The sequence below is a fragment of the Gasterosteus aculeatus genome, chromosome 20 (genome assembly GCF_964276395.1).
Source record: "Gasterosteus aculeatus chromosome 20, fGasAcu3.hap1.1, whole genome shotgun sequence".
NCBI classification, from domain to species: domain Eukaryota; kingdom Metazoa; phylum Chordata; class Actinopteri; order Perciformes; family Gasterosteidae; genus Gasterosteus; species Gasterosteus aculeatus.
Genome location: NC_135707.1, coordinates 12,881,712 through 12,908,301, shown reverse-complemented (window position 1 = coordinate 12,908,301; position 26,590 = coordinate 12,881,712). Strand labels below are relative to the sequence as shown.

The 26,590-nt window shown below is 40.3% G+C and overlaps 1 long non-coding RNA gene across 1 annotated transcript; it reads right to left on the bottom strand.

Moving 5' to 3' along the window:
* Positions 1-122: 122 nt before the first annotated feature.
* On the bottom strand, positions 123-26,590 carry LOC120809961 (uncharacterized). The gene is made up of 3 exons (XR_013453864.1): positions 24,054-26,590; positions 22,458-22,546; positions 123-1,357 (listed from the first exon to the last, which is right to left on the bottom strand). It is a non-coding gene; the product is annotated as an uncharacterized LOC120809961 (long non-coding RNA).

The following is a 26,590-nucleotide window of genomic DNA, read 5'->3' as shown; positions in this document are numbered from 1 at the left end:
AAAAAAGGTTGGTGTTCAAGATACGATTACGACTATGACTATGTCAAAGGGAAATTAGGGTAATGGAAATTGAATAGACTTTAAGGGAGCTGACCGAGGATGGTTTGGCCCAGTCACATCGGTGTGTTTGCATGCGTTCCCTTCAGGTGCGCCAGCATCCTCCCAAAAGCAAGTGAGTTTAACTGAGGGCAGTAAATTTCCTATCTACATGAAGGTTGTTCCCCCGACTTGTAGCCAATAGGCTGTCTCTGACCCAAACTCGGAATTAGTAAATATGGAATATGTATGTATGAAAGAATACACACACACATATATAAAATGACTGGGTAAAATATAAGTGGGTATTAAAAATCAAATCACACATATTCTCATACTCCTCTTTGGTTTTACATATTTTGTATTCTCACCAAACGGATCCACAAACAGACATCCAATCGCTGATTATAGTATCATGTGTTTTGGACAATAAAAGCAAGTGTGAATCTAGTGCAAGGCAACATTTTGTTTTTTTGCAAAACTTATTGAATGTGTTAAACTCACCTTTAGTTTAGCTCTGGAAATGAGACAACTCAAAATAAATCTGGTCTACTTTCCCTATGCGTGTCTGTGTGTGTGTGTGTGTTTTTGTGCGTGCCATTAGGTTCAACATCAGGAGGGTTGCCCTCAGCGTTTCCTGACATCTCACGGCATCTGTCTGTCTTCTCTGCATTTCCCGTCGTCCTCTCTTCTCTTTGCATCCTTGTCTGTGTAAAGGTCCCGTGTTGTTTTGTCATATTCACATGAACTAGTACATTTTGTAGATAGACATGAACACAGACACAGGGCGCGTCACTATTGTTGTTGTCCTGTGTAATTTTACAGTAACTTCATTCTTTCCTCTGCCGCTCTGTCCCATCTCCCCCGCCGTCTCCTCCATCTATCCACACGTTCTCTCTCTTTTTCTCTGTCTTTCGTTCAGTGCCAGGTCCCGTTGGTTGGTGGTTCCCTCTCTCCAGATGGCCCACTCTGATCATTTATTGATGACAGGAGAACAGAGGAAGGCCTTCCCAGCTGCTGCTGCCTGGCACCCCGCTCACTGTGCACACACACACACACACACACACACAGATAAACACTCACACACTTATTTGGACAATTACAAAAACGTGCACGCAGTTATTAGGAGTGACTCTGCCATTCACACATAAGCAAAAATTCTTCCCTTCTCCCTTTTTGCGGTGTCACACGTTTCTGCATTGCTCTCTTCAAATGTCAAGCGTGATTCTGTGCTCCACTTTTGCACCATCTCCCTCCTGCCATCGCTCTCTTCCTGCCTCCAGCTCTCCTTCTTTCACCTCCTGCTGTGGTGTTACTGACTCTGTCACACAGGAACAGACAGAAGGAGGGACAGAGGGTGGGAGGGGGAGTGAATGTGAGAGCTCGGGAGAAGTGTGTAAGATGTTTGGAGTTGGCAAATGCTGCAACGACAAGTGTTCTACAGTTTGATGAAAAGTTACTTTACTAAAAAAAATAATTTCCCTTGAATAAATAATTCCACTGTGACCACTACAAGTTTCTTTCATTCAGAAAATTGCTCAAGATAAAGACTTTATACAATTGTCGGCCCATGCAGCTCATCAGAAACACTCTCACCTCTCAAAATCCTGCGATACCACACACCAACCCACCCACTTGCTGCCTGAGGGTGCTTGTAGTAAAATTATAGTCTCGTCTCCTCAAAATTATATTGGATTGTTTGGAAGTAGACGTAATTGCTGCCTGGATTCAATCGGAACATCGCCAGTGAAGAAAAGCGGTTGCATTCTTTAACACAGACATTGAAGGTGGTCTGGGAAAGGGTCGCCATGCATGGTGGAAAAGGTTTTAGTAGCCCAAGACAAAACAAAAAAAAGACAGGACAGTTGTTATCAACTATAACATACTGCCCCTTTGCTCTAGTGAAAATGTAGTCTCTACAAAAAATAAATTGTTTATTCAAGATTATTTCTGTCCTTGCCCCATCCCCATACAGTGTCTTTTCCTACTTTTCTTCCTCTAATTTTCACCAATGTCACGATAGTCCAAAGGTTTCCAAGCAGACTTGTTAAAACAAAGCCAGACAATGAATTAAGTCCATTTTCTTATGGCAAAAGTCCTTTCAAAGCATGGTTATTCTTGTTTCAAATGGTTTGGACACCCGGCACAGATGAAGGCCTCTTCTGTCCTGGGCCGCAGAGATTCTCTGCCGTCCACTAAGATCCACATCTTGCTGAGTAGACAAACACTGAAACAGTGGAAAGGTCCAGGTTCTGTTACACAAAGCGCAGCACAAAACCATGTGTCCTTCCTGTGACTCTGTCATTAATAGCCTGAACCGGGCATGCAGAAACTTTGAAATTGCACGTGGGATATTCCTGTGATATACAGCTGGCTTTGGCTGAGGTACCCCAAGAGACACACACACACACATAAATACATTCCGCCATACATCACGTACACACTCACACACGCAACAGTAACCCCCGAAGGTGCAGTTAGCTGCAACACACATTGTTATACACTAGAATGGTCATTTCTTTGTCACGGCAGTGAAGAGACAAAGTTTGTACGCGTGTGTGTCTGTAGGTGTGTTTGTGTGTGCTTGTGTGCATGCATTTTAGAAACAAAGACTTGGATTACTAATTAGAATTCAGAGGTAAATTAGGACTAATGACATATATCTAATTGGTTAGCTCAGAATGAGGAAGTGTATTTGATGGGAAAACACATCTGATTAACCAGATAAATACACATTCTCATCCCTGAATTTTCTTTTCTACTTTTTGCAGTAAAGTACTAGTAATCACTTCAGGCTCATTCATCAAGAGCATGCAAATATACCCCTAGGTGGCACTATCATCATGTGAGAAGGTGAGTGAGTTGGACGGCTGTGATGCAGAGTTTGCAAAAATAATCCTTAATCATAAAATAGTATTATACAATGCAACAGAAAAAGGACTTTACATAGAAAATGCATTGAAATAATGAGTAATTCTCTAAAATACAGGATGACAGTCTTCAACACATATGTCAAACTTGCGGCCCGCGGGCCAAATCCGGACCGCCGCCGGACTGGCCGTCCAGTGCGGCCCGCCGGATGACTTTGCTACTGTGAGAATTACGGAACAGTCCTCAGGCATGCGGGTCGCTTCTCCCTCTTTTATATCAATTCCTCTGGTCTTCACCTATAAAGATTTGAACTTTTTCTAGATAGCCACAACAATAACAACAATGTGTATTGTGGAAGTGAACAGGACAGTGAGTCTTGCTTCTGTTCCCCTACGCTTTAGACTCAGGAAACATCTGCACGCCTGTGTAAAAGGTTACAGAGGTGTAGGACAGGATGACAACTACTGTTTGAGTGTATGTGCATGTGCGTGTGTGCATCCACACGTGCCGATTAGGCACTGAGGATAGGTTGGCAGCCATAGCACCCCGCGGCGGCTTAATCCCTTCACAGGCCACTGAGGGTCATATGCAAGGGCACATGTGTGTGCTTTTTTGTGTACATGAAAGAGAGGGATTGTCTGCTTGCAAGCATGCATACACATGCACATACACACCTGGACGGAGGTATTCTGATCTACACACTGCAGCGTTGGGGATAGTTGAGCAGCACAGAGGCCCTACTGTATGTCCAAAACCAACTGTACATTCCTTTCTGTCCCATTGGACCTTACTTCATACAGCCCCACATCTGGATAACTAAGACACCAGTACGTACCTTTGTCTATACGTGTGAGAAAGTGTGAGAGAGGAACGAGACATTAAGTCATATGTATCAACATGTGGTTAACCGTTTTTATTGAAATTTCAGAGGCCTGGTTTTGCAGAAACACGGCTCTGTTATGCATTTTGTGAACACCTCTTTGGGTTTTCGTTCTGATTTGTCCATATTCTGTGGCCCACAAAATTACAGACGTATGATTTGACATAATAGTGTATTGCATTACAGTATTCCTAGTTCACATCTCACGGAAGTTGTGAGTTATTTTCTTTCAGCCCCTTCTGTCTGTTTTGTACAGCTTCAACACATTCAGCTTGTTAGTCGGGTGAAATCATCGATTGACTTTTTCTGGGGGAAAGAAATCTGATTCTGAAAGAAATATGAAATATTAAAACTAAGCCTCCTTCATTTGTAGCTAAAACGCAAGCATGGATTAAAAGAAAAATTATCTAAGCCTGAGATACAAAAATGTATAAAGAATTGAACAACTGAGTTATAGCGGCCTGAGCGTTCTGCTGCAGCTCCAAAGACTTTGGACATGGAGTGATGAAACGCCGTTGTGGGATCTGTGCCGTTGGGACTGATTAAAGGTATCGGAAGAAGATTCTTCAGAAAAGCAACTCGTATGATTCAGCTGTGTAAAGGTTTAGGAATTTAGGAATGTGTGCTGTGGGGAATGACTAAAAAGTCCAGCCGTGGATCCTAAAAACAATATAGTGTGAGCTAGAGACAAAACTGCATGTAACTTTGTGGTATAGTTTTATTTGCTAAAAAAACACACTGAACCTTTGGTTTCACACAGGACACGAATGCTAGCTGCCTGCGTTAAAGTCTTGTGTCCCTTTTCCCTTTCTTTACAAAAGTATTTTCCACCTCTTTGCTTTTGTCTGTGTGTTATTTTGACACATTTGCTTTAATTCTTCACGCAAACCCACAAAAGATTGAGAACATTTAAAGGAAACACTTCTAAGATATATTTTTCTGTTGAAAACTCAGCTGTGAGTATTTACTAGTAGTTCAATAATGCAGGGGCCTGATGAGTCTGTAAGTAGAGATGGGAAATATGGGACACAGCCCCTTAACGTTTAATGAAGGTTTTCCGTTGTCAGGTCAAACTAAAGAAACCTCAACTTCTCCTTATTACAAATACACATGTCATGTAAAAATGCAAAAAAGAGAATTATAACAGCAAGCGCTTTATTTAAATTTAACATTAACAACAGAACAGGTCTAGTGACCTAGTGTCTAGTAAAAAAAGTACCAAACACACGGTGTCATTTGGTGCCTACCACTTTATTAAAGGGAATATACTACAGGTTTCCAGGTCATATTACTGCAAAAATATATTTGAAGAACACCCATTACAGTAGTTTGAAAGGTTAAAATGAGCAACATATATTTCACAGTGCAGCATTGTGACAAAACTCTCAAGCCTTTTTCTTTTCTTCATTTCTTGTTTCCTCTGTGTAAACGATATGAAAAAGGGAAAATATATCATAAGAATGATATTTTAAGAAAAAGCCCATACCCACTCAGAGCTATATCAGCTCTTTATGTTCTGACAATCTTGTGAACTCATTTCCACTCACTGCCTTTTAACACTGTGGCAGAAAATGTGAGATCAACTCCTGCCAGAGCATGTCATGATGTCATGCTTTGACTTAATGCTACAACTTCAAAGTTCATGCTTCATCATTTGAATAGAAAACCATCTGAAGCAGTTTGTTACGTCCCATGGCAGCAGTTATTCATCTCACTGCCAGACACGTCTCTTAAGGGAAGACAGTGGTGCACTTGGGCCTTGTCAACCAATCTAGGTTGGAGTTTTGATCAGTTAGCACGCTGGTTCTCCTTGTGATCATGATATATTCTGGAAAGTCGTTTGGCTGTGTCTTTTAGTGGAATATTTATGTAATCCAAAGTCAAAAGTAGAATCTGGTAATCCTTTGTCAATAATGCATTATGTTTTTTCATAACATTTTTTACACAACGCTGTCGTATAAATGAGTCTGATGAGTAAATCTTTAGGATGAAGATCAATAAACCAACCAAAAACCAGAGTTAAAGCTCAGCTGGTGTAGTATTTGCCTGCTATTGTATATCAGAGTTGTAAAAGGGGGTTCGCCCTGTAAATTGAGTAATTATTTTTTATTGGTAAAACATAATGATTAGCAGATTTCAGGCTTTTTGTTGTTACATTTTAGTGTGTGCCCGCTCTGAAAATAATATAATTTTGAGTTCTAATAAAAGAAGTCTGCAAATGTGGACACTTTCTACATTACTGTTTGTGACTGTGGCTGTATTACTACACACAATATCTAGCAGTAAAAACTATTCACCAGCTGTACAGGCATCAGTCAACAGGTGGAGCTCTTTCACACGGGATGGACGTTAACCAGGCGTGACCCACTGTGAGCTCCTGTCTGCAGTCTTCTGATGCGAGTTCCAAGTCTGGCATCACTTGCAAGACAGGTGGCCATGATGCCGGCTAATGTGATATATTCCACTCTCAGTCACTGCAGGTTTTTCCATGCATTTGTTTACAGCTGCAGTTTAGAATAGCTCTGAGGGTTTAGGACACGGCTTTAAGAGGCGTATACACAGTAGTCGTCCAATGGGTACTTGCTGGAGCTGTTTCGGGGTACCAGGCTATGATTAACGACTGTTGACTGGTAATCTTATTGTTCATGAATGATGCACAAGTCAGATGGAAAGTTGATCCTTTTCAGTCGTATTACAATTAATATAGTTTCACAGATCATGTCCTGCTTGACAGACTCACTCTGAAAAGTAAATATGCGTTTGTGTGTAGGTGTGTGTCTCTGTGTTTAGGTGTGTTTTTGTGTGTGTGAGGAACTACAAAATGTGAATGAACAAATTTCCCCTCATATTTACGCGTCATGTTTTAAACAAAACTTCTAATTTCCCGTGCCCATGGTTCAAAGCCATGTATGTGCGATACACGGCTGTTTGTGGGTCCATCTCTGTGTGTGCTTCTGTGTAGGTGTGTCTGTGTGTGTGTGTGTGTGTGTGTGTGTGTGCTCGTCTTTAAGTTGCCTTTTTGGCCACAACAGGACTGAGTTTAAACCTAAATCCTACAGAGAAGTTTGAAATCTGGCTTGGCTTCCTGTTTGGCAGTGGTGGGTGCGATCACACAGACACACACTGGGAGTAGTGATGGGAACGCTTTCAAAGGGAGCGATGCCTGCAAGGCACGGCAGCCTCGAGCCCAAAATTGATTCACAGAGTGAAAGAGACAGAGAAGTAGAGGAGGGGAAAATAGGAAAGCGCGTTAGATTTAGTTTGGTGGAACCGCAGAGACGGGGAGTTTGTGAGGAAAGTGCAAATTGTTTTAAGATAATGCTGGTATGCATTAGTATTAGGCCAATACCTGAGACATCAATATGACTCAGGGATTGTGTTTAGATTTAGTGAATTAAGTTTATATTGTTTTAATATGCACACATTAATGATTCTCTGTCGATCATCTGGGTAACACATAGTTTTACTCATGCACAAACACACTGCGGCAGAGTATAGACTATATAGAGAGATGCTATTTGATTGGTTATTTCTTCCGTTTATTCGGATTCAGGGTATCGCTCACCCAAATGTTTTGGAAAAAGTGAAGAGGGCAGCAGGCTGGTGAGCTTCTTCCTTCAAACAACCATTGTGGGACACGTTTGAGGAGAACGCAGCGGTCCCACGTCGGCTGCTGAACTTTGACACTGAATATGCACTTGTGACATGCCAGCTGCTCCTCTTGTTGTCAGGTGTGTCAAGTCTGTGAAGCCAGACATGGTAGTCTGGATTTGAAGGGTCTCCCGCAGCAATACCTTCTCAACAGTTTTCAAGTTAGAATCGTGTGTCTTGTATGTATATGTGGCAGTGCGCTGCAATGTTCTGTCTCACTTCCATCACTCCATCCCGGAAGCAAACTGTGAGATGTTGCACCATTGCTTTGGTCGTGCAGATGACAAGAGCAGGGCTTGAACTAATGCATCACAAAAAGGTAAGCTCTGGTAATAATGGTGGTGACCAGGACATGATAGGTTGTTACTGACAAGCGCAACCGGACAAGGTGACAGTTCACTGTGTTGCTTTGGAAGCGGAAGAATTGAGAAGAAGAGCTGCTGATGCTCTTTTGGAGAATAATCTTCTTCAGATGCAAGGTTGAATTTCTAAGTTATTCTGGAACGATCAAAACAGGAGGAAAAACTGGCTAAAACTTTTTAAAATGAATTACCCGGATTCTTCTCCAGGCCTCTTGCCAGCTAACTCAATCATCGACTGCTTCTTTGGTTTGTTTTCCCTCAGTTTCACGCTCCAGAGATCCCAGCAGGAAAGACTTAAACATAAAACCCCTTTACTCTCTCTCTCTCTCTCTCTCTCTCTCTCTCTCTCTCTCTCTCTCTCTCTCTCTCTCTCTCTCTCTCCCTCTGTCTATCTCCATCAAATATTCACTTTCCCTCTATTACACACACAGACAAAAAATAATTCGGAACAGAATTGGGGATATATCTTTGATAGCATTATGTCTAGACTTTGAAAAACAGGGTGGAGTTCAAGGTCAACATACCCTGTAGCTACTCAAATGCAAATGGAAATGTCCTATTACAAGAAATCAGGTTTTTACCCCTTTTTTTATTTATTGTGTTGGTTTGTGTGTGTATATGTGTGCACTAGCATGCGTACACAAACACACACACACACACACTGACTGATTATGTCGTTTTTTACATTAGTAGGTAATGCCAATGTTGCATGTGAACTGAAACTACATTCTGTACAGCAGTATGTGTAGTTTTGGTTTAATCGTGTTGTACAGAGGGGATTTGACTTGAACAAAAAAAACAATAATAATATTGGCCTGATCTTCCTTAAAATGGCAAACTGGAACTTTTAGTAAAACCATCAGCCACCTCTGCCCCGTTTGTAATAAAAGGTTAAATGACTTACATAGGAAGCAGGGAAAGTTCAACCTGAACCTCATTTTACTGTAGACCAACACTGAGCTTTGCTGAATTTTTATATTCACTTCACATTTTATAATTTCTTTAGTTTTTAAGGTAGCAAGTGGTCCCTTATTTAAAATCAAATCTGTTTTGTATAAACGTTTTGTTCTCGGAAAAGAAAATTGTGCTGTGTGTATGTAAAAAGAAAAGATCACTCTCACTGCAATATGAGAGTTGGCTCACTAAGCCAATATTTATTTTTCAAAGAGAGAAGTCCCAACTTTTGAATACTAAACACCAATATCTAAAATAATTTTTGATTTCTTTACAAGGTTATTTTTGACGCTTTTTAAGCCTTTCATTTCCTATTCTGTTTAGTGCTCTTGAAAACACAATCTGGGTTTAAAGTACCACTGAAGCAGCTTCATGTGGCAAGCTAATGACATCAAAATGCAGATTGGGAGCTTTGGCTTTGGCACAAAAACACCTCTCACTTCTCTAACAACTGTATGCTGTATGACACACACACACACACACACACACACACACACACACACACACACACACACACACACACACACACACACACACAAATGCACGAATGTGTGTAAGCTAACTCATTCAGACACACAGGCACAACTATGGTAGCAACCACTCCTCCCAAATGCCACACACACACACAGACAGTCCTCAGCTCACACAGTTTGCACAGTTAAATCAAACTGATTTGCTACCATTGTGAGAGGAAATTAGCATAACAAGGATGGGATCAAATGAGGTAGTTACAGCTTGAATCATAAATTGCAGACTGAGCGAACGTGCGGCTGCAAATGGATTGTAGTTCACATCAGTATTCATGAGAAGAGGAAAGTAAGCTTCGGAATGGTTTGTGGTATTTTTTATCCATTCAGTATTCAGTAGTCAGTTTTATGTAAAAACCTTGTAGCTCATTTTTTGTCTTATTCTGTAAATGACCACAGACAGTTTGTTTAATTGAGTTATACGACTCAAGGACAAAGCATCATTTCTACACAGCATTAGGTTTTTTGTTAGTGTTAAAATGAATCCGTTTTTTCACGGTTTCTTAATAGCTCATTAAATGAAAACCATTGATGATACGTCCACTTCATTGTGACACATGTGGCAATATTACAATGACGGAAAAGACGACAATGACTTCCTTCGATCAGCATCACCCATATCTATAAAGAATGTCCATGAAGTGCAAGATGGATGCTTTAAGGGTTACAATGTGCAAAGTATTAAGCCTTTAAATATACATATATATAAATAAAATCGTACATCATTAACGTCATAGATACATCAATTTTAAGATGTTCTGGAGGCCATTAACTGGAATGAAATTCATTTTTGATATACTTCTTTCATTGAATAGGTCTAGAAAAAAAATAAGTGTTAGGCATAAGAGTGGAACATGCAGTACTTTCATGACCTCTGTTTTGCATTATCCTTGCACTTTTAACATGTTTATGATCATGTTTGTCATCTTAGGCACATTTTTAAATTGAGGTAAATATAATGCATGACTGGGTGTCTGTAGCTGCCTTTAAGCATTCACTTCATTAGCTCACATTTTTAGCATGAAATATTTTCACGTTTTCACGTGACTGTTATAATTGCAAAGTATGTTACACATGCAAGTAATTTGGCTGCGTGACACTAAACATGCAGTATTAAAATACATCATTTAACATAGAAAATACAGGTAAATCAATTTGTAATAAAAGACGACAAACTAACAATCAAATCAAGTGGAAAATGTTGTAGAGTTGTAAGGTAGTGCAAAGTGTGACTGTGTAACTGTATTTATTGTCCGGGGAATTTAAGTGTCTGATTCAGTGGGGGTTCTGGGGTTTGTTGTTGAGCCCATCTGCAGATGGGGAAGAAACGTTTTCTTTTGGCGGTGAGATGTTTGTCCTCATGGACCTCAGCCTCCTGCCAGAGGGAATGGACTCAAACAGTTTGTGTCCAGGCTGAGAGGTGTTGGCTACAATCTTTCTTGCCCGCCACACAGACCCAAAGGCAAACAAGTCATGAAAGGATGTCCAATTACAGCCAATCACAGTCTCAGCAGAGCAAATGGTGCGCTCTGGTCGTCAACAGTGGCTGCAGCGCTCCAGATGGTGGTGGAGGAGGTGAGGGTGGGCTCCACCATGGCAGTGTGCACGTATCTGCCTCAGGAAGGGTACTCTATGCAGAGCCTTCTTTTGGATGGAGCTGGGGTTCAGCTCCCTGAGGTCCTGGGTAATGATGGAGCCTGTAGGAAGTGGAGGGACTTGGGGCAAAGGGGACGGCGTTCTAGCGGGAATCCACACCCATCTTCGTTGTCTTCAGGGCTTTGAGATGGCCAAAGGAAGAATACTCATGAAGGGACAGTGTAATATATTGACATCTGAAGCCCAATTTCTGTCTTCAGTTATTATCCACCAAAATAGTCACTGCCTTTTATCTTTAAAAACATTTCTTTGCACTCTTTTGCAAAATGACACATAATCAAGAACCTGGTGCACACTTTATGTCAGCTCTCAAACAGTATTTATGAAATAGCATTTGGTTTGCCACGGCAGTCTCAATTTATTAAGTAAATATTTCTTTGCTAAGTGAGGTGGAACGGTGCTTGAATGTTTTTTGTCTCTGTGTGTTTGCAATGCAATCGATGATCGGGCATACTGACCTTCCCCACAAAAAACGCTCACACAAACACAAGCACATACAGAGGCTGTAGTTGAAAAAATAAATGATGTTGATAACTTGCATAATGAGTGTTTCAATACTAGAAGGTTAATGCCGTATTCCAATTTGACATTTTACTTGCCAAATATTCACCATCCTGGATTTTAAGAGCTTAAACCTTCCATATATGAGGTTATTGAAAAATATAACTCAGCTTGCAGTCATGACTGACATCAGCAGGAATCCACATATTAACTAATAAAAAAATGGAACCCAAAACACAAACTTTGGTCTTAATCAAAAAAGCCTTCGTTACTTATTCTGCTCCATGGCTGATAGCGGCGCTTCCCTGAATGTAATTAAGCTTGAGCCTGTACGGATAAAAAGTAAGCTTGTTAATATGTTCTGGAAGTAATGAAAAAAAGAAATACAAAGAATAAAATACACACAAGTACTGTCTCCCATTTATTGCTTTAGAAATTATATTGGATCTAATAACCCACAGCTGTGAGACCACATAGCAGACTATCATTATTCCAAAATAATACCTGGCAACGGAAGGATAAAGGGTGAGAAAAAACGGAGGTGGGGGGAGGAATAGAGAGGGATTAAGAGGTGGATGACAAGGGGAGGGGAAAACTTGAAGGGTACAGCGAATAAAAGTCAAGAGTCTGGACGAGAAGGGGAAGCAGAAACCCTTTAAGATTAGCAGGGACGGTGGAAAGACTGAACCACTGAATCAATAATCCACACGACATTCTGTTGTCTTTATATTTCACTCATAAGAAATCTCAATTAAACCGATGAGAGCAAATTGCACCAAGCCAAGGAGCCCAGGCTGGAAATGATTGATGAGCTGTAACAATCCACCATGTGTTAATTAACCTGGGATTGATTTTTAGGTCAAATGTATTGTCTCTTCAAAGTTAAGTGAGACTCTGCGGCTCAATGGATTACCATATTGATCATGTTGATTGTAAAGAAGCATTACTGACAATAAAACAAAGAATGCATGATAAGTTAAAGGAAATGTGAAGTTTGTTATAAAACAATGTAACACATTTAACAGCAGTTATTATATGCAATGTTGTCCTTGAAATGATCAGTTTACCCTGTTGAATTAATCTATTTTTCCGCAGCCGAATAGCGTATCATTGCAAATGATTCCATGAACAGAACATTAACAATATTTTAAGGAGACAGTCCACTTCTTCTTCTTTATGGACATTTTTCTATCTCTATTTGTATGGATTTAGACCAGCCCCTTGATGTTTTACTTTGCAGAGAGCACAAAAAATTGAGGCAATTTTTCAATCAACTAGTTCATAACCTCCGTTTCTCAAACTGCTATGCTTTAACTCTGAGTTCATGCAGTTCATTCAAATAATAATCTTCCCTTCAAACAAACAAGTCAAGTCTTCTTGCAGACAACACTTGAAAACACTCCATCACCAGCCTCTTGCTCCTCATCATCATCTCCACTTTCATTACTGTATGCATGCCTTCAGACATGCACATATAGAGCACGCCTGCCACGCACAACCTCCGCTTCATAAAAACATCCAACAGCAAATTTCCATATCAGTGCTGGAGAATAGCAGATCTCAGCAAACGTACAGTACTGACACACACGCTTGTGCATCTTAACAAACACCCAAGGTGCCAAACATGAGCACTGACTAACACAGGCACAGAGGCACGGGCACTCCTCTTTTGAAACTACATTTGTTTCCGTGCTACAAGAAGGGAAAAGGCCCCAAAAAAAGGAGGCCGGAGAACAATAGTTTCAGCCTCCCAGAGTCTTTACAGTGAGTCACGGGGAAGACGGTTGGATGGAATAGCATACCGGATCGTTGTAATTGCCTCTGTGTCTGTGTGTAGGGTAAAAAGAAAGAAAAATGTAGTGTATGTGTGTGTGTGTGTATGTGTGTGTGTGTGTGTGTGTGTGTGTGTGTGTGTGTGTGTGTGTGTGTGTGTGTGTGTGTGTGTGTGTGTGTGTGTGTGTGTGTTGCCAACACCACCTCCAGGCTGAACTGATGAGCTCATTATTTTTGCTCCCAGAACCCCCTCCAGTCTCTGGAAAAAGCAACACACATTGGAGGTCCCTGTGTGTGTGTGTGTGTGTGTGTGTGTGTGTGTGTGTGTGTGTGTGTGTGTGTGTGTGCAGGATCATGGCGTGTTCCCTTGGAGTTCTGCCTCTGAACTATTTATTCTAAAAGTGATAGGGATAAAGAGAGGTGCGATGTGGAAAGAGAGCGAGCGAGGTAAAAAGTACAAAAGAGACGAGCAGGGAGACGGTGAGTGAGAGCAATAGTGAAGGAGAAAGACATTAAGTAAGCTTTGTTTGTCTTTTAAGTGCCACACATGCGGTGCCAGCTGCCACACAGTGATCTGAAATAAATGATGTCATAATTATAATGTACTTGGGGGAAATCACAATTTTCCCATATTCATATGAATTCCTAAAAAAAGACGTATGTCCATGAGAAATGCATTAAAACAACAATGTATAAAATGCAATGATTTAATAAGATGCGAATTAGTCGGTTTAAGAATCTCACACAGGCAGCAAGCTGATATATAAAGTTGATGCTGAAATGACAGCAAAGTCACTGTATAATTAGCATTTCAATTTATTTACTAAACCATATTAGGGAGGCACGTATGAAGGCCCGCACAGACACACACAAGGCACAGGCTCCCTATCATTTTGATAATTAATAAGAGGGAGGACATCTATATGTAGAACTTTTGGAAGGACAAAAATTAAGCTGCATGATACAAAACAGACGCACAGCTGTGCTTCCATGTGGTTTGAGTTTGGAAACAACAATGTTAGTGTACCCGTGTGTGTCTGTGTGCGTGTGTGTGCTCACTTAGTTCAATTCCGTCAAGTTTATATATAGTCTTATTCCATCTTTCATTTTTGCATGTCGCTACTTTATTTTGTTTTGATGGATTTTTAGAAATGTTCTTCTCTCAAAAAGTTCAGACGAGGTCCGATAAACTGTTTCATTCATTACCTACTGTGTTAAAATGTAACACCACCAGTCATATCTCATATCAGGGTGGACATGTGCTTCCTCAAATAAACTGAATTTACTATCTAGTCATGTTTACAAAAATTATAGTTACATCTGAGCATCTGCCCTGTTATTTAATAACCAATCCATCAAAGGTGATGTGTTTTTGACCCGGCAGGTCAGAATACCAAGTCCTTGTGTGAAAAGACCAAATAATCTCCTCTTCTGGCACTGTTCAGATGGAGAGCGGAGGCTGTGGTTCAGTTACTGACAAGTCCGCCATACTGCCCGTCCTCCACTTACAGTCCATAGTGAAGGGAGACCAGATTGACCAGATCAGAAACAGGTCTTGCCTGCAGGTGCATTTTTCACTCCTTGAAGTGTTCTGTTACAGAGCATGTTTATTATTGAGGCGAGAGCGCTAAGGTCAGATGTTTAGTTCATGAATGCCACCATTCATCGTCAACAGTCTGCTTCACATAGTCCCTCCGTGAGACTTATAATCACATCAAAGCGTCTGTTAGAGCCCGGCTCCGAGGGGCCGGAGGACACAGCGTTTTTTGTTGGAATGGATAGCAATCAAAATTCAGTTGAAGTATATGGAAACCTCTAAACTCATTTGGCTGGTGCAGTCCTGACGTGTAAGAGTTGTGTAATGCCCTTAGAGATACTGGACACCATTGCTGGGTAATGAGGGGCAGTTCAATATATTCAAGTAAAGAATACATTGAACTAAAGAATGTACGGTAGTTGCAAGCGATTGCGTATATGAGGCAAATCTCATGTGAAGGCAACAAGCTAATCACATCTTTAAAGAAGGAAGGTTAAATCCAGGCACATTTCTCTCATGTCTTCCATGACATACACTGCCAAACTGTTTTAATAATCTAGTCAGCGGATTCATTTCTCATTTAACGCCGGGTAAACGTGCCACAGTGTTTGTATGTATCACAGTCCCAGATCTTCACTCAAATGATTGTGAGGCAACAATATCCAGCCCTGGTTCTCATTGGCCTGCCACCCCTGTCCCCTCTGTACGTGTCTGGCCTAGTCAGCAGCTGGAGTTGCAGGCCTCATTTACCAGATTTGGATCAGGTATGTTGCACCACAGTTTTACTGCTGAAAAGTACAGGAAAATAAAGAACGATAGCATCTGAACCAAGAACCAACCCTTTCAAATGTCCTCTTAACAGGGGCTATTACTGCGTTGTGTAAGGCTTTGAAACAAAGCCAACAGTATTAAAAATGAATTTATTGCCAGGTCAAAAGTTTCTTCCACAGCAGTTTTAGCGGAGATAACAACTGCCTTTTCATTTAGGCCTCACATTAAGCAGGATTAGAATACAACAAGGAGGTAATGTAGGCAACAGAATAGAATAAGATAAACACAGACAGAGGGAAGACGGTAAAGTCAAAGATAAATAAAAAATGCACGTGGACCTAATTGTTTTCAGTCCGACTGGCGGAAAACGGGTAAAATTGAAGCGATGTTTCTGGGTGAAAAGGAGTCGTGTGAAGTGCTGACCTGTGTATTACAATATTACACAATAGAAATTGAACCCAGATCCACCACCAACACCACTCCCTCAGGGGTCCGGCGTGGAGAAAGGACAGGAGAGAGGATGTGGTTGTCAGATCTGCTGCTGCAATGTGCATGAAATCATGGGAAAGCAGCAAGAGTACGAGATGGAGGTGGTGAAGGTAGGGCGGTGCAGGGTGGTGCAAGATAGCGGCAGAAAATAGAGAAAAGAAAAGGTTCACGGACAGAGTGAAGACAAAATTCTTCTGCGATGGCTTTGTGTCCAGCAGTTATTAAACTGCATGTGAGGGGTCAGTACAAAAAGATCTGCTGCCCGTGAGCGAGCAGCAAGCTGCTCCCTGGCAAAAAAGTAGAATGCAGATTTTGCAGAATAAAATCTATGTGGAATTTTTTTGTTTAGGTTCCTTTATCACTGCTATTATCATTGTTATTACAAATGGTTATTTGAAGCCTTTAGTGCTTGTTATCTCTTTATTGTTATATTCCTGAATAAATAAAGGGCAAACACAGAGGGGAAGTTACTTTAGTATCTGCTTAGGTTTACATTACTTCAATATAGGCTACTAAAGCAATTAGGTACGAGAGGCTGTACTTTATCGTCCAATAATGTGACAGTTCGGGGGTGTTGTTAGGCCCGACGCGCAGAAGATAAAGTGCAGCCTCAAGTACCTTATTGCTTTTATAATACGGTTACCAGCGAAGTTATAACTACTAAGTAAATAGCTGCCTTTCAGCACAAAATAATTGTAGCCACCAAACGTTGTGTATCGCATTTCAGTAGTCTAGAGAAAAAATAGTCCCCTCATGTGTACGTAAACAGTATTGGGGACCGCACCATCTCATTCATTCACATCGCTCATGACGTCCACCTTATTATCCCTTTGTGAAAGCTTGCATTGCCCGAAACCGATCATTTGTGGGATTTCTGGGGGGGTTTCGGCAATCGCCACCGAGCTAAAAGCTAAAATGTCAACTAGCGGTTGCGCAAAATCTAACCTGTAGTGATGTGTTGTTCGTGAACGATTAGTTCATTTTGAAAGAATCCTTACAAGGACTCGGGATTAACGAGTCCTCTCAAAGAGAGAATCGTTCAATTTCTCGTGAGTGTTGCAAAGGCTCAGTCAAGGAAACAGAAATGATTCGTTCATTTCCCGACTGGGTTTTCAGTTACTGAAAAAGCCAATAAATGGAAATGTTAATACAGGATTTGTCACTAAACTGACAAAAGGGTACAAATGGTAAAAATAGGGAGATAGTTAGCCAGCTTCAAGCAGGGGAAGTGATTTTTCTTTTGAGCAAGAAATAACAATAAAAAAAGAACATTTTCAAAAGTAGAGACGATACTGAGGACATGGCAAGAAATGGGTCTGGACACCTTATATTATTATATGAACACTTATATACATTTATGTCTATTTATGTTTATTGTTTGCACCATTCGGACAAGTACAATTCCGTAAAAGTGCAAAATACTTGGCAATAAATGGTTCTTATGCAGATTCTGAAAAGAAGGACAGACATCATCAAAGCAAAACAGACCAGGATTTTATTTTTGCTCGCTTCTGCATCTTAGAAGGGGGAGCGAAAGAGAGAGAGAGAGGTTGTGTGTTTGTTGTCACATGACTGATGTAGCAAATCAGAAAACTGTGATTGAGGTTCACAACTAAGTTTACTGGGTCAAAGCAGATGTGAGTAGAAGGAGGGATTTCATGAGATAGAGGAAAGCAGGAAAAATGTTCTATAAGACATCAATCTCTTCGATCTCCCTCAGTTCCTTTTTCCTTTTCACAATAAATGTTTTTGTTGTACTGCAATACAACCCATTATCCCCTTAATGAATATACCTCAAGTTCTAAACATATCCGTTTTTATTGACATAGTTCCAAAAACGGCCATCCTTTATAATGAATTTCATTTCATTTTGACTGCGTGTGGGTTTACATAAAATCATGATAGTTGATGTAAAAACGTTCCTTTGAGGTTGTTAAAAGTCTAAATGCGGTGTCTATTGACAGAATTATCATACCCAAATTTCAATCATTTCTTTTAACGTTTTAGCCTTTATTATCTTTTCCTTTGCCTTAATACATTCTTCACTTTGCACCTCATTCTGATGCAAACACGTTCACCTTTTTTTTTTCTAGTTCAAGTTTATAAATTTAGCTTAGTGCGTTATTTTTGCCGACAGCAGCATATTTTTACCTGTCACCAACCAAATTGTCAGTATTTCAGATGTTAAAAAGGATCCTGCTATGGGGTAAGCAGTTCTTCTGGAGGGATTTTGGAGGTGGAAATGTGCACAAGAGTAATCTGTGGGCTGCTAAATGTAATCTAAATACACTATATTGGTTGTTAGAAAAGCAAAAGAACAACAGTAGATGAACCAGAGATGCTGTATAGGGGACAAAAATAAATCACAGGCAGGGAGATCAAGAGTGAAATATGAATAGAGAAGAAGACACTGAGGAGCATATTAATAAGTTGAGGCTGCAGAGAAATACGAGTGAAATGGAAGTTTGATTGGGAGGAAAATGAGATGGACACAAATGAGACAGAGAGGAAGAGAGTTGATATGTTGTTTACTGACATCACAAAGGATGCCGCACAAGTTCCTTCTTTAACAATTTAACTATATTTCCCATGTAACACAACCATAAGTTATCTGCACCATGTGCTTGTTCTATTTACTTTTGGTTTCACATGCTTGCAGAGCTGTGACTATGATTCAAGAATAATTTGTTCCAGCTGTTTCTTTTTCCCGTATCTTACTGCTACCAAGCAGCTTGGCATTCAGTGTACAGACAGTACGCCTCTTTTCCCAACATCTCTATCAGATAACATTCAGCACAATCATACTCAATATTGGACTTGCTATTCTGTCTCTCACAGCACAATGTTTTCTGATTACCATCAGAGGCAACACGGGGCACCGCAATTCGCTTGCAAATGCTGCATGTGTAGAACTGTATTATGCCTTTATTGGCATCTGAAGACATTTCTAATATAAGAATGGATACAGGGGGAGAATAAGAATGCACTGTGCTGGGTGTAGTCTTCAATGATACAAATTTGTGTTGAACAGCAACAGAAGACCCCCTCCTGTGCATAGTCCACTGGCCTGTCAAACTAGGCTTTTATTATGAGAGACAGTAAGGGAGAAAGCATCTGAGATCGAAGGAACAATTACAGCATTATTTTGGGTTTGGTTATTTCCTGGCAGCCTGGATCTATTCATGCAAGCTGGTAACCGTGGTGGCTTAAGCCTGCGTCTATTGCGGTATATATTATTTTGGTTTGCTATTTTGGCAATGACCGCATAGACGGCACTAATCACTCCAATACTAATGTTTATTTTGACAATGTTTAAACCTTTGTTTTGAGTGTTTTAGTATTGTAACAACAGCAGCAGCTCAACTACAAATTGGCTTTTGACTTAAATCAAGGAAGAAATTGCCTATTGTACCAACTAGGTCCTCTGAGGTCCAGCTAGATGGGTCAGTGGATAGTGTGTTTTGGCTGACAACTGGGATGTATTCCAAGATGAAGTTTAAGGTGACAGTCACTTCTTCAACCTTATCTCCCCCCTGGAAGTGTTGTCGTACTACACTGCGCTGTGTAGGACTGCGTGAGGGGCCGGTCTGCAGCTTGGTGTGCCGAATATCGGTCGCCTCGCTGAACTGCCTGGCATCCTGTTTATACGTGCGCCAGATCAGTTCCATTTTAAACACTTATCACGTATGTGTTTTAACCAGGGCTGTGTCCCTTTTGTATTGTTGGCTGGATGTTATTTTATTGTAATTTGTTTTTGTCTTTTTTTCTTAGTTGCTGGAGAGTGGTGGTGCTGGCGGCTGGGTGGTGGTGTCCTACCCCTTTGTTTGCGGTGTCCTGGGAAACGGGTTCCTCACTATGTCGGGTGGTTTTGAGTTGTTTTGAGTTTGTTTTCTTGATTTGGTGGGTTCCCCCCACCCCCTCTACACCTAGCGTTGTCCACCCAACCAGCTTCAGCCCTCTAATTGGTTTTCAATTGATTTTTCTATTGATTTTCTTTTGATTTCAATTAAATTGCACTGATTTTAAAGGTATTTAAAATAAAGTTGTACTTGTTCTAAAACCTTGAACTGCGTCTCCTGCCTAAAACGAGTACACTTACCTGTGGGCCTTGTACATTTCATGGCGTTGTTGGTTTTCCTTTATTTAGTTGCATTCCCCTTTTTCACCCTATCTTTGCCACACTGACACAAAACTGTAAGGTTGGCAAAACAAGCAGTAAGAGTGTGGTTGATTAAAAAATGAATGAGCTGCCTCAGTTCCCCCGCATGTGACCCATAAGCTGCTGATATCATTAACATTTGTCCGTTAAACATGAGTCGTTCTCATATCAATGAAGTTCCGGTAAAAATAGACGTTCTTCAACATGGAAGTAGTGATGAAGCATCTCTTTCTTACGTGCATCAGTGGTGGGTAGACGCACATACGCTTCTGCACTACACAAACATGCTGACATTGATTTGAACACATGCACAAATACATCGGCACACACTCAGTAGTTTGTCTGAAGTGGTTTATGGTCCCTGAATTCTCTAATTTCACTGAGTTGCATCAGTCAGCCACCCTTGTTTCTGCTAAATTAGTTTGCCCTGGTTTCCTGGAGAATATGGGAAAGCTGAGTTTGCAATGCTTTTAGATCTCACATTTAAAGTGATTGAATTCCTCAGAATTCCATGTTATATTTGTAATGACTTCAAAGTTTACTGCTTCGGAGTCGACGGCTGCTTTATAATCAAAACAAAGGGCCATATTTTACTCTTTACTCCAAAAGGTACATGCAGGCATGTCCAGTCATGTTATGATTCATTGTTGCTGGTGGATTGATGTCTACCTGATGTCTAGCTGAGCCGATAACCAGGTCCATCTCCTCTGTGTGTATTGTAACCTGTGCATCTACTGATTGTTGTGTTAATGCGCTACAATTAGCCAATTTACATTGACATAATACAACATTTCTTCCGCAATTTTGATAAATAATGCAAGATACAATGTTATCTCATGAAATGCAGTTATGTGGTTAAAGGAAATACCTTCTGACACACGCTTGGTTTGTTTAACAAATCAAATGATTAATCGTTCATTCATTTGTTATTTCTTTGGCCGTGTCATCGGTCATTCAGTGAGTCAAATAATATGACAAAAAGACACCATTTACAAGAATTATATTTTTGTGGGAAGCTCAACAGTTCACAGTCATGACCAAATATCTTCATAGGTCACCTTGGACATTTATTCTTATACCCTGTAATGAGGTAAGATGCTCCGTCTTCCTATTTGCTTTTGTCAAAGTGTCCCATCTGTAGACGGAAAGAAACATTTTCTCTGTTTAACACCCTCAAGTAGAAAAACAGGTCTACTATTATGCAACCACAGAGTACAGCCATCCACACGTGAGTAAAAGTATTGCAACATAACAACAGCATAACATGCTGTATTCCTGTGTCATTACGCGTGTAGCACCCAGATCATGAGACACGAACAGGAGGTGGACAAGGCGGACAAATAAACAAATCTATGATTGACAACTGGAATATTCATGATACCTTCACTTTGTGGCGTGTCAGTGTTCCATCCATCTGTTCGGAAGTCTTTGAAATGTGAGGAGTTTAACACAAATCAAATTCATGTGTTTTATCAAACGGCTCTTGTTCTCTAGTGTAGGTGATAACTGGCACTGTAAATGTTTCATCATTCTTCATGGCTTCTGCCTCAATAAGAAAAAAAATTACAAAAAAACCCCAGTGTGATACACGTATGTATATGCACATCATCCACACACACACACATCCACACACCTGCACACTGTAGGCCTGTCAGACCTCGTTTCTGCAGTGAAGTTACACTGTTACTTCCTGGTAAAGAGAATATGTTCAGAGCAGAGAGACAGTTTCACATACAGCCACTGAAGTAGGCCCAACCGTCGTGGTATTTTTAGCTACTGAAAAAACAACATGTTTCAAACTAAATTTGTCTGATAGTTACTTTGTTGTCGCATTGTACTGAACACTCATTCTGCTCAGTTGAGCTGTGGTAGTCTTGTCTTTAATGCTTTGGTGTAGTGTTTGTTTATTTTTCATGTTCTACTCTTCTGCATTTTACCCTATTACATTATATAGAGCACAGAGGGAAACACGGACCACGTGGTGCAGCAGTTCGGTGCAAGAATTCAACCTCCACCCCTTCACAGATATTTTTAACTCCTCTGACAGAAGTTTTTCCAACCGAACCCATCAGACTGATTTACATTTCACAGACTAATTGTGAAAGTTAAATGTCCTGCTTTCTTGTGTCACTTTCCTCTGTTTTTGTGGGCAGTGTTTGATTTCTTTGTGTTTCCGGCTTTATTTTTAAATTTGTCTATACTCTCTTTTCTGACCTTCATTTAATTCTGTGTGTTTTAAGTATCTCAGTGAGTGACAGTTATTGGTCCAGTGCCAGGGCTCAGGCATTACCTTTCTTTAAGGCTGATCTCATTTCCTGCACACTTCCTCTGTGGGGTTAACGGCTGGCAGGCTCATACGCATCCTGGCTGAGGTACATGCTGTAGGAGGAAAAACAAAATAGAAACCATTGCTGTCATCGGAGGTCACAAGTGGACGATAAAATGTGTACGGTTGCATTTCATGGCATGTCCAATTAAGCCAGCTGATTACAGGTGTCATAAAACACCATGCAGCTATGATTATCATATGTCTTTCTTAATTGTCCAATAAAACCTGTCAATTTTTCATTATTGCTTCTTCATTACACAGTATGTATGTGTCAGAGCCCTATTTGATAAAAAGTACAGAAACATCTTTTTTTTTTTTACAAACTAATATTATTGTATGCCTTTTTGATTACAAAGTGTATTTCGAGGTAAGCTGTCTGTAGATTGAGAAGTCTTGTCTTATCCTTTCGGTTAGTGGGAAAGTGACATACTAGCGTCAATCGAAAAACTATGGAGGAAATAACAGACAAATGATGTTTAAATTGATGAAATGATGTGGGAATGTTTTCCATAGACTTTTTAATAAAAACACCTATTACAGGTTTTGATAATATAACAAAATGTGTATGTTTACAATTAAACAATTAAATTGTTATATTGTGCCACGCACAATATAACAATATGAGGATATTCAATATGAATACGAGGTTAGTAGAACTAAGTGTTCCACCTGATATGTACCTCTGTTAAATTGATGGGCCTCCAAGTATCATTAAAAAAGTAACCAGCATAGAAACAAGGAGGTATTTTATTAACAAAGGCCATGTTTACAATATAGCTCAAAAGCATGATCCTTATAGCAGCTTAGCGGAAGGAATTAGGGAAGATTTATTAAACACCTTGTCTAATAAAATTCAACGCCATACAGTTCCTTGGAAATAAAATTTGCAAACTATTTTACCTTTGATTTCAGGCAATATACCACTTGTACTGTCTTTAAGTTAAGTCTTTAATTCTGTGTATGGCAGACCGACTGGGGGCCCAGCAGAGTGGGAAAGGAAGTGTGATAAACAGTCTATGGAGAGCTGGGGCCCGGGTCTGACCGCTGTAGCTGAGGAAAGTAACCACAGACAAAGGTCGCGGAGGCAGATAGGAAGGGTCCGAAACTGTTCACTTCAGGGGTGCAATAGGGCTTACCGAGCTCTGGCATTTTTAGTTCTCTCATTTTCATGATGTCATTTAACTGTTTTAAACTTCCAAAGCTGTTAATTACTCATGCAAGAAGCCAGTCTGGTCTAGGCTGAAATCTCTCAAAAACAGTCTAATATGATTGGTTAGGTAGAATCTTGGATTTCTGCTACATTAGGATTTTACGTCAAATGTCTTGACAGCTGTTGAATTGATTGCAATTTAATTTTGAACGAGTATGTGAACAAACCAATGCCAAACCAATAGCTTAGCTAACATTGACATAAATATACTGTATATACTAAGTATAGTTTTAATTAGCCAAGTCATCCAAAAAGGAAACATTATTCTAGAGAGTTAGTTACACCTATTATTATTTCAGAAGTGTGTATCCTTTGGTGACCATCAGATATAGTTTCACTGTACGCACTCTGGGTCAAGGTCAGCAACATTGTATGTCCAATCCGCGTGACTGTTGTTTAGCTGTAGTTTTGGAATGCTGGACTTTTGTGGTGATATAGTATCACCTACCCCTGCACAGCCATGTCCGTATCCCTGAAACAAGAGCGGAGGAGAAGGAGACACAGACACACAAACAGTGCAGGTCACGTTGCTTTTCTTGGTTGTATTCCCCTTCCCCTAACATGCACACAGAGACCCTGTGTGTCCGGTGCACAGCTCGTGCAATAGTTCACTTTCAATCCTTACAGGTCAAAGTGGACGTGCTACACAGTAGGTGAACCGCAAACATATGAAAAAACAAGGTTTTCAACTTTATTTATGACACGTTGCTCGTTCTGATTTTATTACTCTAGTGAGATAACAACGGCACCCTGCAGCAAGCTGCTCAACTCATAAATACAGGAAAAGCTATAAAACACAGATGTGGAAGACAGTGGATCATTCATAGCCTGCTAGATTCTCACATCACAACTATAGTCCCATGTTTCCTATGAGCCTGTTGAGACACCATCAACAATTCTTTATTCAACCTTATATTACCTTAGATTTGTCGCAGACCAATGCAATATTCATTAGAAATTCATGGTGGGATGATAAAAGTGGAATGCTGCACATACATTGTCAATGCTGTTTTTATTCCCCTGTGACCACGTTGGGATTATTGCTTCTTCACAGATACAGTGCACATACATCAATATGTCGCTGTAGACATTAGGGTTGCTGTAGAACACTGTGAATCCTAAGATGTTCTCTCAGATCTACTTACATGAGAAACATTAGGAAAAAGCTATGCACCGTAAAGAGGAACATTATTATGGTACAAAATGTGGACAGAAAATGTGACTTTCTTATGTTTAAACGCAGAATAGGGATTTCAAATATGTCATACACAAAGACTATAGCAAACTTCCTGGTGGTCCTGAGTTTGCTCTTCTGAGTATCCCGTCTGGACTGTGTGAATATAACCCAACCCGGGGCGATGATTGTTTAATTAGAGTAGAACTTAAAACTCACAATGTTTTAAGATAACTTAGCAGTCTCTACATTTCGCCCCATATGAATAGTTCTAGTACTTGTCAGCCATCCGCATAATGACGTTTGCTTTTCTGGGGAACTCAAAACACATTATTACTCAGCATGTCTATATTTAAATAAAAAATACCTCATAAATCACCAACTTTAATGCTATGCCATTAAACAGGGACTGACATATGAATCAATAAAAAGTCTATATTATCCGTAAGGGGAATGCGCTCTGCCAACAAACCAACAAAGTTCACTTCTGGATCATTGTTATTATGAAAATCATAACACTTAACAGGGTGTGGTATTTGGAAAAGCCCGTCTGCATAGAAACGCAGGATGTCTATATGTACAGTTTGATTTTAGACTTGAGCCTATTTTTAGTCTCACTTATGAATTCCATGTAAACTTATCACTAAATAGAACTGATCAATAACGTAGATACAGCTTATGAATAAAGATTTAAGTCCTTGACAGATTTCACAATGTTCGTATAAGCAAAATGACTTTATATGAAAGAAGTAACTCATAAAGAATGAATTTCCTCGTAACAGCGGCATCGATTAGTCGGGTGAGGACAACACCGGCGTATGAAAACAGCAGCCTCATCTCAAATAGAATCTGATATTATCGATTCATGTGACGAAAATACCCACCAGACGGTGTCTCTGATATAACAGACAGTTCGACTACGTCAGTTTGTCGTCTTCCAGTGAGCACGGCCCGGACTCACCATGACAAATAACGAAACACCCACATACAAGCAGACGCAAACACAATTACCTTCTATAACATGCTGAAAGTTTTCAATAGATGGTTTGTTATTGCACAGCTGTCAAAAATGAACATGTGATGTTGTCGCACTTGGACACAAGGGACATCCAGGCGTGCTTTGGTTTTTAGAAGAGTGGTTTTATTTCTACGTAAAGATACGAAACATCAAACCATCAGCTTTTTTCAAAAATGTGATTCAACAGTAGGACGGAGGATATTTGACTCGCCAGAATATGTGTACAGTCCTCGTCATCATCTTTCTGTTCATGCAAAAGAGCAGCAATAGCATGAGTGCACAGCAAAATAACAAGCAAAAACAAAAGCAGGCACTAATCGACACAGAAACATTTCCGTTCATGCCACGATGATGTTAAAGTGAACAGGGGAGAGAAAAGTGTCTCAAGAAAGCAAGTATGCAATGTGATGGGAGCAAAGAGAGATAAGCTTACAACAGTGTATAGTCTGGGCCTCTTTCACTGTCCTTCTCCATGTTCCTTTTTCATTTCCTCACTCTGCTTTTTCTTTTTTCTCATTTTGCTGCCTCACTTTCTCTTCCCCCCTCCCCCTCCTCCCGTCCGTTCTGTCAGTCTCTCTCTAAGCAGACACGCAGAGACAAGGAGACTGTTGTTGTGCTTGCAGTCTGACACTATCAGCTCATAAATCCCTGTCAACAGCTTGTATGTCTCCTCTCTCCCTCCCTCGCTCTCT